The following is a 15,616-nucleotide window of genomic DNA, read 5'->3' as shown; positions in this document are numbered from 1 at the left end:
CTACGATGGATGAAACTGAACAGAACCATTTGGGTTGCCATGCTGCGAGAGTTGAGATGAAAATCTCTGATGTATCTGTGTCATTCTATATAATCATATCTTTGACGAACAGCTGTGGTCTACAAATAGCATGCATCCACACGGCTCCTCCCTCGTGGCTGCAGGGAAATCGGCAGCCCATTATAAGGCTGAAATAGGCCTCCAGAATGTTTCGCCTCATCTCCTCAGCCTTACCTCCAGTCGAGTGAAAGAGCTGACAAGGTAGGAAAAAGCTGACACAGAAGTCTAATTCTAAGGATGAAAACCTCAGACTCATCAGAGATGCAATTTTCCTGCTCTATAATTTTACAGCAGTAAGGATGAAGGAAGAAGAGAGTGGGGCAGGCAGCATGCAATTTGCACGATTTTAATGAGCAGTATGGTGATTAATGGTGATTAAGTAAATTGTTGTTTCTATCTAGGCTACATTTTCACGCCGAATCTGTAGTTAACAAGGAGGAAAAATTATCCTTCAAGGGACGATGCCATTTGTTCTCATTCCCCTTCAAACTGCCTTCTGGGATACATTGCCACAATGAGGCGACTCACACAGACCCATGACTGGTAAAAAAAATAAATACTTACAAGCCTGCAGCAGGCCAGCAACACTAGTGGCATGGTTAGTGAGTTTAACTGTGTGTCTCACTCCAGTCTCTCTACCTGTCCCTCGCATGTATATCTGTTTATTGTGTACCGTCGGAGTCTGCCATGCCGGATTTAATTATCTTCACGCACACACACGGACACACACATCAGAAATGATCATAATGGGGCTCTTGTGGGTCATTGGTGGAGCAGCTCCTCCCACAATCAGATCAAGTAATTCAATCCCTGGCTGTGCTCGTCCATATTGGGGTGTTCCACCTACCATCGTCTCCCTGTATGCAGAGTATGAATAGATGGGATGCTAGATAGTTCTGATAGCATCTCGCCTTTAGACCCAGCCATCAGTGGATTTAAGAATACATGAAGAAATATGAAATAGTGTGAACATCAGTTCCGACTGTGGGTTGTTTCATGTTTTGAGTTGATAACTTCAAAGCATCTCTCCTTACGTCCACAGATCTATGTTTTGTGGGGAATCCTCACAGACCGCAATAAAGTTAACTTTAAAGATGTTGGCGACCTGCATTTCCTGCTTGTGATTTATTTGGTGCAATCCCAGTGTGTGTGTGTGTGTGTGTGTGTGTGTGTGTGTGTGTCTTTAGCTGTCTCTCCGCCGGTCTGTTTATCCGTTTGTCCGTGCATTCGGTCACCTGTTTATCTCTGTGGTGCCAATGGATGGAGTTGTTCAGGGAGAAACATGATTTCCAGGGATTTGCTTTTAATTGAGGTGTATTGTTATGCAAAACCTTTGTTTCTTAAATTTCTCCATTATTGCTAAAAGAAAAGGAGAATATTCTCATTATTTCCGGAGCATCCTGTGTCTCGTTCTTTCCTGGAGAAAATACAACAATGCATACAGTCAGTGCTGATAAGACACATCAGTTTCTTATGCATTTCGCTGTCTCGTGAGGGTTTTTTTTTTTTAATAGAGAAAGAGAATTATTCATTGTCAGCTAATCTGTTAGGTCTGCAATTCTGTTTGCCTTTCTATGTGATTCTATTATGTTCTGTTATGCTGAACATTCCTGAGCTCTCATTCAACATTGTGTTTCCAAACAGCAGATGGTTTGCTAACAGCGATAAAAAAAAAACAGACATTTAGCAGCTATTTTAATAAATAAAAATGATTGGGTGTATTATTTAATATTTATACATGCCAAGCTGTCATAAAAGAACACAACTTTCTTCCCTTTCATTTTCGTTCAGTGTGTCTGATTCTTCGGTTGAAATATTTCACCCGCAGTACATATTGTATCACATTTCAATGGAAAACATAGCTTTAAATAATTGGTATTGAATATTTACATTAGTATATAATGCTTGCCAAATTTTTTAAATCTTTTTTTGTAGATTTAATTTAAATCAACAGAGACTTACAATAGCTAAGTCCGACAACGGATACTTGAGAATAAGAAGGGTGCAAAGTGTGTGTGCGTGGACACGTGTAGATCTGTGTGTGTGTGAGAGAGAGAGAGAGAGAGAGAGAGAGAGAGAGAGAGAGAGACTATGCCAGCGTGTATATGTCCTTGTCTTTCAGGAAAATAGATTTCGAGAGAAATTTAAATAATGAATGACTTGGGAATTAAATATTAGAGGATTCCACCATGAATGATGTGTGTAGATGTTTGTGTGTGTTTGTGTGCGCATCTGAGACTTTGTGTGTCACAATGCAGCTATAGGGAAAAATGCAGTGCATGCAAACCTGAATTGGCAGGTGTCTGCAAGTACAGGTGAAAATCCCTCACTGAATGATGCATCCAGCCTCATGAGATGAAGAGAGGAAGACAGAGAGAGAGACCGCAAAGGATGCAGGGACATATTTGACAAAGATTGGCATGAAACTTGCTGCACACGCTATATAGATCATATTGCCTCCAGTGTGCAAATGTCTTGGCTGAAATATTCCACTTGATAAAATTGACCCTATTTAAAAGGGCACAGATGGGAAAGGAGAGGAGGGGGAGACGTCCACTTCAAATTTGCATCGGTTGCAGTTTTATGCATGTGGAACGTATGTGTGTGTGTGTGAGAGAGAGAGAGAGAGAGAGAGAGAGAGAGAGAGAGAGAGAGAGAGAGAGAGAGAGAGAGAGAGGGGAGGGGGGGGGGGGAGAGAGAGAGAAAGACAGAGGGGTAAGGAGGAGAGACCGTTTGTACAGTATGTGAAGGTTAATTGCTGTGTGACCATGCTGAGAGCACTGAACTCTGACCTGTCAAAGGGTCAGGCATGGCCTTCTCTTGCAGAAGATAAAAATGTCTAATTACTCCGAACACTCTTGCTGATGACCTTCATACTCAGCGAAGCACATTCAAGGCGCCCATAGCGCAGCCACAAACACACACACACACACACACACACACACACACACACAGTATTGCCAGATACTTCTCTAACGATGTTTTTCATCTTGCAACCGGATTGTTCCTCAGCGAACGGTTAAATCTCCAGCTTCCAAATGCCAAAAACCATCACATGCGACATGAAATGTTCTCGTACACACTATAGTGTGAACAAGATGGCAGAACATGGCCCGAGGCAACAAACCTTACGTGTGAATGCATACATGTGTGTGACAGGGATCACTTTGTATAACGTTTCTCCCAGAACATGTGGTTCTCCACGAGTGTGTTTGTCATTGTGTCTGTGTGTGTGTGTGTGTGTGTGCGTGTTTGTGTGTTAGGCAGTAATCCCACTGGCTTTGCCCATGTCACGTATCCTGTCAGGTAGCCGTGGAGATTCAAAGAAAGAGCCAAAAGAATGTCTTTGTGTCAGCAGAGGAGTGTAATTAGTCTCTGACTTCCTGAGCTATATATTGACATTTAAGTGTCACTCACAATCCTTTGTTTGTGTGTGTGTGTGTGTCACTGCACAAGCGTGTGTGTGTGTGTGTGTGTTATGCCTATGCCATATTCAAGACTATATGACTAACATTCATAATTGGAAAAACATACAATACTGGTTTTACACTTACTTTGCCGAAGCCTAAGGATGTGACCCCGCCTCCCTGTTCTATGTCATGCCTGAAGCTAGCCATAATCTTACATGACAAGTTATGACTGAAACATGACTTGCTATCATATCAACATGGCTGGCAGACCCCTGACAGAGACAGCCGGACTAAACGCAATACTTAATGGATGAGGAGATACACACAATGCAGTCCATCCCATTGTGATACAGCGATGTTTCATATTGAGCATACTGAGCGTTGTATTGTGCCGCATCATATTGTATTGTATGCTAATGTTATGTATTGTGTGTGGTAATGCAGTGCGCCTTTTAGATGATCGTTTTGTATTGTGTTGTATTTCACTGTGTATGTCCACAGGCTAATTTACCCAAGTGCAGCTGACACGTCCTGAGGACTGTCTGTAAATATTAATGGAAGACAGACTCAATATTCCTTTGTGTGTGCGTGTGTGTGCGTGTGTGTGTGTGCGTGTGTGTGTGTGTGTGCGTGTGTGTGTGTGTGCCTCTCTTAGCGTTAATGCCATGGAGGAATGTGTGAAAGCTGTCAGAGAACATCAGGTTCCTAAAATAGACGTTCCCCATGGGGAGAAAAAGGGGGGGAAGCAAGAGAGAGAGCGAGAGAGAGAGTAGGTATTCAAATTTGCGGGACAAAAAGCCCAGATGCCAGGACAGTGACAATGATTAATTAGAGATTAGAGATTACAGTAAACAGACAAGCACATCCGCGCACACATCCGCGCACATGCAGACAGATATTCTCACACATTGACAAACACGATGCCTCGTGGAGTTTTGGAAATGTTTTTGTTGTAGTCCGCTAGAGGAAGGCCAAATGTCAGAGACAACCACTTCTGCTCACTATTCAAATAAGTAAGTCTGAAAAATGAGTCTTTACAAAGTAGTCAAAACACTGAAATAAAGAGTGAGGTAATAGAACATCCGGATATTAAAGGTCAGGATATGTAAGAGTTTAAATTGTTTCACTATTTACCCGAGTTAAAGTCATTCACATAATGTGCAGAGGCAAATACTCAAGAGGACCGATACATTACTCCTACATGAATAATATAAGAGAGTTTTCAGGGTATTGAAGATAACAAGATACCATCTGGAAAAAACTTTTTTTTTTCCATTTGATTCTGATTTTTAACGAAATATTTAATTTTTAACAGGATAATACGATTATAAATAATGAAGAGCATATTGTATTGAACAGTGACCTCTGGTAGTGAGATGTTTCTGAAGAGGAAGAAGACTGCCTGAATGAGTAAAACTTAATTTGATATTTAGAAAAATTGAAATATTGGATATGAAAGGGTCTGAGATTGGGTGGATATCCTTGAAGGAACATTGCGATTCTTTTGTAAGCAACACATTATATCTGATCATTTTCAAATGTCCCCGCGACCCTAGAACAGCGGTTCGGATAATGGATGGATTTTGAAATGAGTGATGGACAGTTTTTTCCACCATTCCAAGCAGATTATGGGTTCCATGTTATGGCAATCAACTTGTGAAAGATGCCTGAGTTGTGTAATCTGTCACAAAGAACATTAAATCTGCATTATATCCCCATCTCTCAGGCTTTGCAGATGGAGAGATAATACATTTTCTACATGAGCTAAAGGTGGCAAATTGTGAAATAGTAAACGTCGGAGGACCATCAACAGCGCAACTCACAGACCTTGAGAGAAGTGCCATTGTCATTGTGTTGTAATGCGTTGCAGTTGTACTATTGAGTCTGCACATGAACTGCATAACAAGCAATGACAATGCAACTTTGATAAACAACATCTTTTATACTTGATGACTTGGACGAGATAACATAAGCAAGTTTCATGTGTCTGCTATTGTTTGTTTTTTCATCATAGAAAAATGAAAACGCTTTCCCAAAGGACACATGATTTGTAATGGGAGGAAAAAACTGACATGGTCCTCTAAGATGATCTGCTTGATGATCAAGGCAGGTTTTCTTTTACACAGAGGCCGATGAATATGCTGCAGTGTCTTATGGGTCAAGGTAAATATCAAACCAAGGAGAGTGATTCATGGTTTGGTGACACATTTCGTAATGCTTCCCTTCAACGTATCCTTGCAAGAGAGATTCACTTGACTAGCTTGTACCACTGATGTATTTTTTTTTTTTTTGTTCTACTCCCTATGGAAGAAGGAAAAGGTTCAGGTCAACTCTGTATCTCTTTCTAGATGGAATTCCGATGCCCTACAAGAGGGATTGCAAAGGTATGGTGGGAGATGAAGGAGAGACAAGTGTTTAAGAGACTCTTTAAAGATGACAGAGAGATGAATCCTCTTTTGTAGTATTAGAGAGAGAGGGAGAGAGGGAGAGAGGGAGAGGGAGGAGAAATCATCATGCACTTCTGGCAGGTAGTCGATGAGGCAGTGTGAGACCCTGCTATGTCTTCTTTTCCATACCAACCCTCTGCTTTCCACACAGGAGTGGTGGATAATTAAAAGATAGACTGATAGACTGAGAGCAAGAGGGCCATAGTGACCTCATCTCTGTTCTCCACGCTCTGACATAATTAAAATAGAGACTCTATAAAAAATCATTCACAGGATTCATCGAACTGCAAATTCTTTCCCGCTCTTTTCACCCACACTCACTCCATCAATAAAAACACATTTTCAGCCGTAATGACTCTGCTTAACAACACAGAAAAGAGGACCTGTTGAAGACACAGGGATGTTTTATGGGAGCAATCATAAGAGCCGTTTAATTGCCTCAGGCTGAGAATAGAGAGGTTCACTGTAATGTCGTGGTCTCAATATAACCACAGCAAAGTCCTCGGGGGAGTAGTGAGCTGTTATTTATTGTACTGCTGTAATTATAGCTCACATTATTTGTATGTGTTTTACTTTATAGTAAATAATGTGGATGTGTGCATGTTACCCTTATACCCTGAGAAGGTGTTGGGTTTTGTCTGATCTCGGGCTAGCAGGAAATTGTGTTTCAGGTCAAGAAAACAGGGTTTTTTCAGATGAGGATTTTCTGTGAGATGTCTGTCTCTTGTGTTTGCGCCTCTGGAATTCAAAGAGCTATCTCATTGCGAAAGCAGTGAGGAAAAGAGAAGGATGTTTAAACATATTGCGTATACTTATTGTACAGTTTGACAATGTTTCAACTGGACTGATCACGAGACAAATTACGCAGTATATATACATCCAAATTCCTAATTTACGATTGCATCTAATTTATTACTAAAGGCACTGGACAAGAAAATACAAGTCCACTTAAAGGTAAAACACTCTTGGACAAAGTCAACAAGGATCAAATGGAGAAGTGATTCTTGACTGGCTGCCACATTACACTCAATATCAGGGGCATTCAGATGAAAAGGGATCTCACCAGAAAACAACAGCATTGTCTGTTTGTTCAAATGACATACGGATAATGACTTGTCTCTGAGAAGTAAAGGCTGCAATAGTGTGATGGAGCTGAAACGCTGAAAAAAGTCAGGGAGGATGATTGGTTATAAAAAGCCTTAGACTGTGACATCAGGGACTGTGGAACATGTTTTATCATCGTCCAACTACACATTTTGGATACTTTTAACCATGACCATTATCTTTATCTCACCTGAACCAAATACAAAGTTGGTACGTTCCACATGGTGATGTAGAGCATGTGGTATGACTGAATGCTCCAGAATAGATCTGCTAAATTTAGCTATACCGTATAGAGTTCATACTCTTAGCCCGAAATTGATGTATCTTACATCTGCCAATCACTTCTCACGCATGCTCACTCATCATTTACTTGCTGCCATTGTTCAGGGCTGTCAATCATGACATCAGCTGTTTAAATCAGCTGGTCTCCTCCATAACCACAAGGAAACGATTACATCGTTAGCCTATCATCTTGCTGCGGTCTCTTTTTAAATATGACCGTCTCTCTACTTTCAGTTCATTCATGTTGCTGTTACGCAACCCTCCACCTCCCCGTCACCTCCCAGTCTTCATCAGATCCATCAGCTTCATCAACTCATCGTTCCATCGGCCTCATCACCACCACCACCAGGTCCAGACTCCACGGGATGATTTATTGTGTTGCTGATCGGGGCAGACGGCCTTCAAAATACAAATCTCCTTGTCGAGTCCAAGCACCAAAGACTGTGTCAAGGCTTCATGATCACATATCATCTGTTAATAATAAACAATGTATTTTCTTTACGTGACTAATCCCTCCTGATTGAAATGCACACTGATTTGATTAGTGTTTTTGACGTCAACACAGGTGATAAATCCTTAAAGTGCTGAGGAAAAAAAATCTAAAATTCTCTACTTCTTGATGAAGCTCATGACTAAAAGCTCCAAAACGGCTACGAAACTGGATTTGGGGTGAGACTGACCGAAGTGGGTTCAGTTGCTTAAACTGATTCAACATTACCAACATTCATAAGACTCATGTCGGAAATGTTATAACTTGTTTTGAACAGCACAAATAACCTATTTAATTGTTTAGCTGTGAGGATGTCCAGTATTTTATCCTGTTAAAGCATTTCAAGTAGTTCTGTGTTGGGGGAAACAAGTGCAGCTCCTCTGCCATGAGAACAGATTGAGTTCTCCATTGCCCCATTGACCAACCCTGGTCACCTTGCCCACCTCTCTTCAGCCTCAGAGATTGACAGATCAATTCTGTCTGGAACTGAGCTCTCCCCATGTCTTTTTGAGTGCCTTCATAGCTCCTCTTCCTCTTCCTGTCATCCTGCTACCACTCCCAGTTCAACCGTTGTAATCCCTCTCTGCCTCTCTGCAGCTCATTCGCTCACTCTTCGTAGTTCTCACTCTCTTTCTCTCTCGATCAATGTATAGCCTCTGCTACCCTCAGTGTGTGTGTGTGTGTGTGTGTGTGTGTGTGTGTGTGTGTGTGTGTGTGTGAGAGAGAGATTTTCTAAATCCCAGGTAAGGGCAGAGCTTTTCTGCTGGAGAATTTCATTTCAACACCTCTCATTTTACACAGAGAGCAGGAGGATAGGAGTATCCCAGTTATGAATCCAATAACCAGTGTGTGTGTGTGTGTGTGTGTGTGTGTGTGTGTGTGTGTGTGTGTGTGTGTGTGTGTACAGGCATGCGTATGTGTGTATATGTGTAAACTAGACTGACGGCTTGTTTATAGGATTGGAGGTTACTCTTATAAACTCGAATTGAAGGTCAAAGAGAAAAAGAAAGACAGAGTCAAGTGTGGGGAGTAAAAGAGTGGGGGATGTGTGTGTGTGGATTTTGCATGAACATGTGTGTGTGTTTGTGTGTGTGTGTGTGTGTGTGTGTGTGTGTGTGTGTGTGTGTTTGTGTGGATGAGTGGGTAAAATAGAGAGTGCGTAGATCGGGGACAAAGTCAAGGTGGTATCATGACACACAAGCACATACTCACTGTCTATATGTAAATAGGCTTGTCTGACATAGAGGCAAGCATGCTCTGACACACATATACACACACAGACGCACACACACACACTCACACACACACACACATATGCATGCAGCAGCTGTGTGGGAAAAAGTGTATTGAGTGAGAGAGCTGAGGTCAGCTCTAAATCATTACAGGTCACCATGGCAGGCCTGGCTACCAAATTAAATTAAAGTCTAGCATAAACCCAGCCAAACACATTAAAACATACACACACACACACATTGCACGCACACACACGTACACACATGCACACACATGCACACACGCTCATGCACACAGACTTGTGCATGGAATAAACACAAAACTGGCGACCCGAGCTGGCACATTAATCACAGTGGACCTGGATGTTATGTACTGGGGTGTAGCTTTAGTTTCTTTTCCAGAAAGAGTGGCTGTTTCCTGACCCCTGAACAGTAAACGGCTCCACAACAGATCAAAGTCCCAGTGGAGCTGACTGTTGGGAAACGAGCGTATTCGGAAGTTGAGGAGACTGATTAGATTAAAGCAGCCTGAGATGGGTCACTCTGGCTCCAGCAACTCTCACTAACAGAACGAAACAGTCGTGGATCCTCGTCTATGTCTAATTCTCTGGGAAATACATGTCTTTTGCTGAGACCAAAAGGTGTTACTGTGTTTGTGTGTGCAGTTGGATGGAAGAGAGGATAAAAGGAAAAGAACAACAGCTGCTGTTTATCTGCATGACATCTCTGCTTTCAAGAACAAAAAGACACTGTGAAGCTCCCTTGGTGGGCTATATGTTACTGTGAAGAAAGACGGGCCCCATATCCTGCTCGCAGAGTTAAAGATGGAAGATCTCCCTGTCTCCCCCTCTCTATCTCTTTCTGCCACAGCAGCCTGTCTATCGCTCACTGATAGGTGATGTATGTCTGACCTTCAGTGGTGAATTTGCCATTTGCTGCCAAGTGGATCTTTAACTGCATCCATGATTCACATGACCTCACTTCCTCTGACCCTGCTAGGCACTGTTCGACGTGGCGGGCAGCCAAGACCAGAGGGGCACAGAGCCAGACTAGATAAGGGCTTCTCCAAATCAGCATGGACCGCTCTCCTCTCCTCTTCTCTCCTCTCATTTCCTCTCCTCTCTCCTCTCCCCTCCCCTGACTTTTAGGGCGGTGGATCTTGTGCTCTCTAACACCGTATTAAATCTTAACTGTCATTGGTTTGAAGTACAATAACTGGAGATGAGAGGACTCTTGAGTGTGCTCCTGTGTGTTTGACTAAAATTGGCTGAGCACAGTGTGTTTCCCATTGTCCTCTGGGACAAACCAGACCCCATCAACAGACCTTATCTATTATTTACAAAGCGCCACTGATATTTCAATAAATAAGCTAGCTGCCAGTCCAAACAACTTTCTACGGTCACAAACAAGAGGCAACACATTCATATGCTTTCCAGCACTCAGACACAGTGGTATCTTTTGACCCAGTCAATAGCATTTTGAATCACAATGTCAAACAAGCATGGGGTCGAAACTGGTATAAGTTCATTGTACATACTTATAAAAGAATAAGACAAATGCCCCAAATAGGCCATGCACACATGGAGAAGAACATACCCCAGACTGATGTCATTCATTCTGGACAGGGGGTTGTGTAGCTCTGTATTGGTGCTAGCTCTTGGGGCCATTACTTTCATCTGCAGCAGAATATATGCTGATTAGCTTCCAGTGAGCATGCCAAGGGAGGGGAGAGGGCTGCAGAGGGGAGTGGGGGCAAAAGAGGGTGGAGGAGGGGGAGAAGATTTTGAGATATGCGAAATGAATAGCTAGAAGTGCATTTAAACTACATCTTAAATCTCCGGAATGTAGCAGAGGGAGTTTGATCCAAATGCATGCAAATACAGACACATACACACAGAAACTAAAAGAGAAATATACACACGCTTTGGTGAATACACACTTTTTCCCAATAGATATGAGGGAGAGTTGCAGTCCCGTTAATAGTGTACGAGCAGCAGCACACCTTAATGATCCCTATCTTTTTCGGTGCAACTGCCACTGCCACCATTTCCCTTTAACTGCAGGGCCACCGGGGTTCAGATCAGGACAGAGCATAACTCACGCACTGTCCATATATCAAAGACCCATCAGAACCCTTTACCAGAGAGTGACTAATTGACCGCCACCCAGGAGATCAAGTCCAAACCCGAAGCCAGGTTGTCAGCTCTCTGACAGGCTCACGTCTGGCCCTCATCCCATATTTTACCCTCCCCTCCTCTCTGTTGTGTGCTGAACAGAGTCCTGTTCAGAGCAGAGGCCACTGCACTCCTATTCTTCTGTCTAAATGAACCCTTCGGACCAGATTTGATCAAGCTCTTATTTCCTATGCCCTCTCACTCTGCAGTAAGCCTGCACCTATGCTGCTCAAACCATAAAACCCTAACTAAATATTAATTATCGTTTCTCTTACTCAGTCATTCTGATAGGCCTCGCACACTCTCTCACTCGCTCTCTTTATTTCCCCTCAATCCCTCTTCTCGCTCTCTTTCATACTCTCTTTCTTGCTCACCACCTTACACAAACACAACTCTAATAAATTGTGGCACTGGTAATTACATAGAACCCACCGGTAAATTTCACTTCCATTTACATTTAGATTACAGAATATTTCATTCCTATCAATCTGCAGCGCAAGACCAATGTGTGCATGGCTTCGCCCATATGCAGGCATTTTTATATTCTCACTGGTGGATGTACGGACACACACGAGATGAACACACATGCGCACTCACTCACATGTACGCGTACACAAACTGTGCACGCGCGCACGCACGTGCAGGTGAGAAGACGTACATGCACACACACACACACACACACACACGTGCTGAGCAATAAATCTCAATGTTCACCAGCACATATGGACAAACGCAGATATTAGTGTGATAAATCTTAATTTCACTGCACACATATGTGCGAACATATGTGCGAACACACCCGCTCACAGCTGATGGTATCTTAGAGTCAAATGATTGCTATCTTTTTATTTTGCTCACAAATTGAATGCTGTTTTAAAAAAGAGCCACAGTTTACCTTGAACCGGCGTATTTGTTTGATAAAAGAAATCCCTCTCACACAGGCTCTCTGTGGAGCTCAGTGGTCTAAACGATTAACAGATTTATTTTGTTAGAATATGTATCTGCCTCCATATGTCATGGAAATTATTTGCATACTATTTTCACAGCGATGCTATGTGAAAACTCACTGCTGGCCCACACGTAAACATGCCGTACACAGACACACACACGCACACACACAATTATTTCCACACAAACTTGCCTACTTCCGGATCATAACACATTCAGATGCAATCTCATCCACTGCGCATAAAAGACAGCAATATGTGCCAAAACCCTAACTGTAATATTTCAACGATTTATAAGAAGGAAGGAGAGGAGGGAGGGGGAAGAGCCAGAGGCGGCAACTGGGGAAAACAGATACCACCGAGATTTTGCCTTCTTTCTTTTTCTGTCTGTCTCTCGCCCTGACTCTCCCACCCACCCACCCCCATCCTCTCAGTATTACTGCATCATTTCCAACAGTCATAAGTGCACCAGGAGCAGGGAGATAGCAAAGGAGAGGAAAGAATTTTCAGGGAATAAGAGTGTTCAAAATTCACACAACGGTGTTTTCTCTTGTCAATGATCAGTGCAAATACCCCCACCTTCCCAAACACCCAGTAAAACCTGAAGGTTCAGAATCACACACCTGTACCATCCTGTGTGCTTCCCCTGACATTATTAAAACATTACCAACGAATACATAGGAGCTTTTTTTCAATCATTATCAATGACCCTTAAGTGTTATTCAGGATTCACTCATGACTGGCTCTGCTTTGCTCTTAATGCATGTCAGGACACAGAGAATACATTACCTCGTAGTGCTTATAAGACATTAACTAAAGCTTTTGCTAGAAGATAGCATGAAGGTAATATCCTGCATAATATTGGGCTCCTTTTTCGCGTCTGTGGGAAATGTATTCCCAGGTGGTAAAGTGGCTTGAAAAAAAGCATGAAGACAAAGTTTCCATCACTGACATACGTGCAATTGGTATTCTTCTATGTGTGGGTGTTCATACACAGTATGTGGGTGTTCGGATGCAAGCATGGGTGTAGTGATGTTTTTCGCCACCCAGATGGTTTTACTGTCATTAGAGGGTTGCGCTCATACGATCTGCCGCGGTTCAGGCCGGTGGCTGCAGGAGGAAATTGGAGAGCGACATGGGGGATGTTGGAGTTTAGACTATTGAGCAGTGGCAAGCCAACTAAATGACAATGCTGGCCATTGGACAGATCAGCATCAGTAAACAGACTCACACTTATACACACATGGACATTTAACCCTCAGGGTTACAATGAGCTGGCAGAAGATCCTGCTTAGCAGATAGCAACTCACTGGAGAGACTATACAAGCAGAGGAAAACGGCTGGACTTATGTAAAAGCATGCAGACCCACAGACTCATGCAAAACCACATGATCAGCACTACAGGGCAGTAGCCAGCATATCAGAAATATTAAAATCAGGACATAAAGTTGGACATATTGTATATAATGTAGATAGATAGACAGACAGACGGACGGACGGACGGACGGACGGACGGACGGACGGACGGACGGACGGACGGACGGACGGACGGACGGACGGACGGACGGACGGACGGACGGACGGACGGACGGACGGACGGACGGACGGACGGACGGACGGACGGACGGACGGACGGACGGACGGACGGACGGACGGACGGACGGACAGACAGACAGACAGACAGACAGACAGACAGACAGACAGACAGACAGACAGACAGACAGACAGACAGACAGACAGACAGACAGACAGACAGACAGACAGACAGACAGACAGACAGACAGACAGACAGATCCATACATCCATACATCCATACATCCATAGATAGATAGATACATACATACATACATACATCCATACATCCATAGATAGATAGATACATACATACATACATACATACATACATACATACATACATACATACATACATACATACATACATACATACATACATACATACATAGATAGATAGATAGATAGATAGATAGATAGATAGATAGATAGAGTATGTTTACATCATGTCTCACTGAGGAACCTCTCAGAGGGTCAACATATAGTTTGAACAAAGATGTGTAAAAGAGGTGTAAGTCCATTCAGAGGCCCATATCTGAGGAGTCTGGTTTACTGACACATCCACGCTTCATTCTTTCTGTGTTTACTGTACCGGAGCTGCAGATTCCCAGAGGAACAAACCTCCTATATATGAGGGCATAACAGATCAAAAACCAAAATGCAATGTTATTTTGACTAATATTGCTCTGAGGCTCGTCATGAAGCGATGCAGGCGGCTCCAAAGCGTCGTGGTTTGAGAGGGCTGAGAAGTGGCAGCACCTGGCCTGGAGGACTGGACAGAAAACATGTCGAATGAGAGATTGAGTAGGTTGCAGAGCAACAGTTTGATGAAGAGTAGGAGGTGGCCGAGAATAATATGTTTGCAAAAGCTACAAAAGTACAAGGGTCAGGCATATTTGTAATAAAAGTGTTTGGAAGTTAAAAGCAGTAAAAGATACCAACAAGTTTTTCCACAAGGTGTCCTTTGGGTGTTTATTAAATAACCGATGCGATAAGCGAAAGGGTTTGTTGAGCTTTTTCTTTTTTCTTTGCATCAACACAACAGCAGCACCTTGGGTTTGTTTTGTGTCTAACTTTGATTTAGTCACCGCATGAAGGCAGATATTTAAAGAGCTTAAAGCAGAATTGATAGCTGCACTAAATCTAACGACTTGGAAGGATATACGTAGCATATCAGAGTCAGACATTTTTGTTGAATCATCACTTATCCACAGTGGCAGCTGTCCTACCTTAAATGAAGCTCAAACTTGATAACAGCATGAAAGTTGTGCTAACCTGAAGGATATATCTGTTTCTGCGTGCATACATCACAGTAAAAAAATTTTTTTTTAAAAACCGGGCAATCCACGGCAGTGACTCGTCCCTCTGTGTCCTTCTCCCGCATGTTTACCTCTAAAACCCAGAGCTGTCTGCAGCGTTCAGTGTTGACGTTTGAGCACAAAAGCGCACCCTAATCCCGGGCTGAATATGCATGACGCGCCGCGGTGCTGTGGCTGCTCGCAGCTTAATAGTTTCAGCACCGCGTTGGTGAACAGCGCCATGCACCGCTCAGACACACTGAGGCTCAGCTGCAGCTACGCGAGCTACTCTTTGACGGCACCCGGCGCAGTTTGACAGGCCGAGCGGGAGAAAGACCCTTTTATCTGTAATCAAATTGGCTCCGAGGTTCGCAACTGAGTGAGGTTTCATTTCCCCTGACGATACCGAGACCTTGTGAAAGCATGGCGCTTTTACTTTGATGCCCTCACAAGGAAGGAAAAAGAAGAAGAAGAAGAAGAAGAAGAAGAAGAAGAAGGAAGGAGACATGGGGTGAGGATGGGCCAGATCAAGTGAGAGAGTGAGAGATTGGCACATTGTCCGTGGCTCACTTACAGATATTCTGAAATGGCAATGAGACA

Source organism: Clinocottus analis, unplaced genomic scaffold, assembly GCF_023055335.1.
Source record: "Clinocottus analis isolate CAN_PGR_092001 unplaced genomic scaffold, fCliAna1.0.p SCAF_9, whole genome shotgun sequence".
In the NCBI taxonomy this organism is placed as follows: domain Eukaryota; kingdom Metazoa; phylum Chordata; class Actinopteri; order Perciformes; family Cottidae; genus Clinocottus; species Clinocottus analis.
This window is presented reverse-complemented; position numbering follows the sequence as displayed.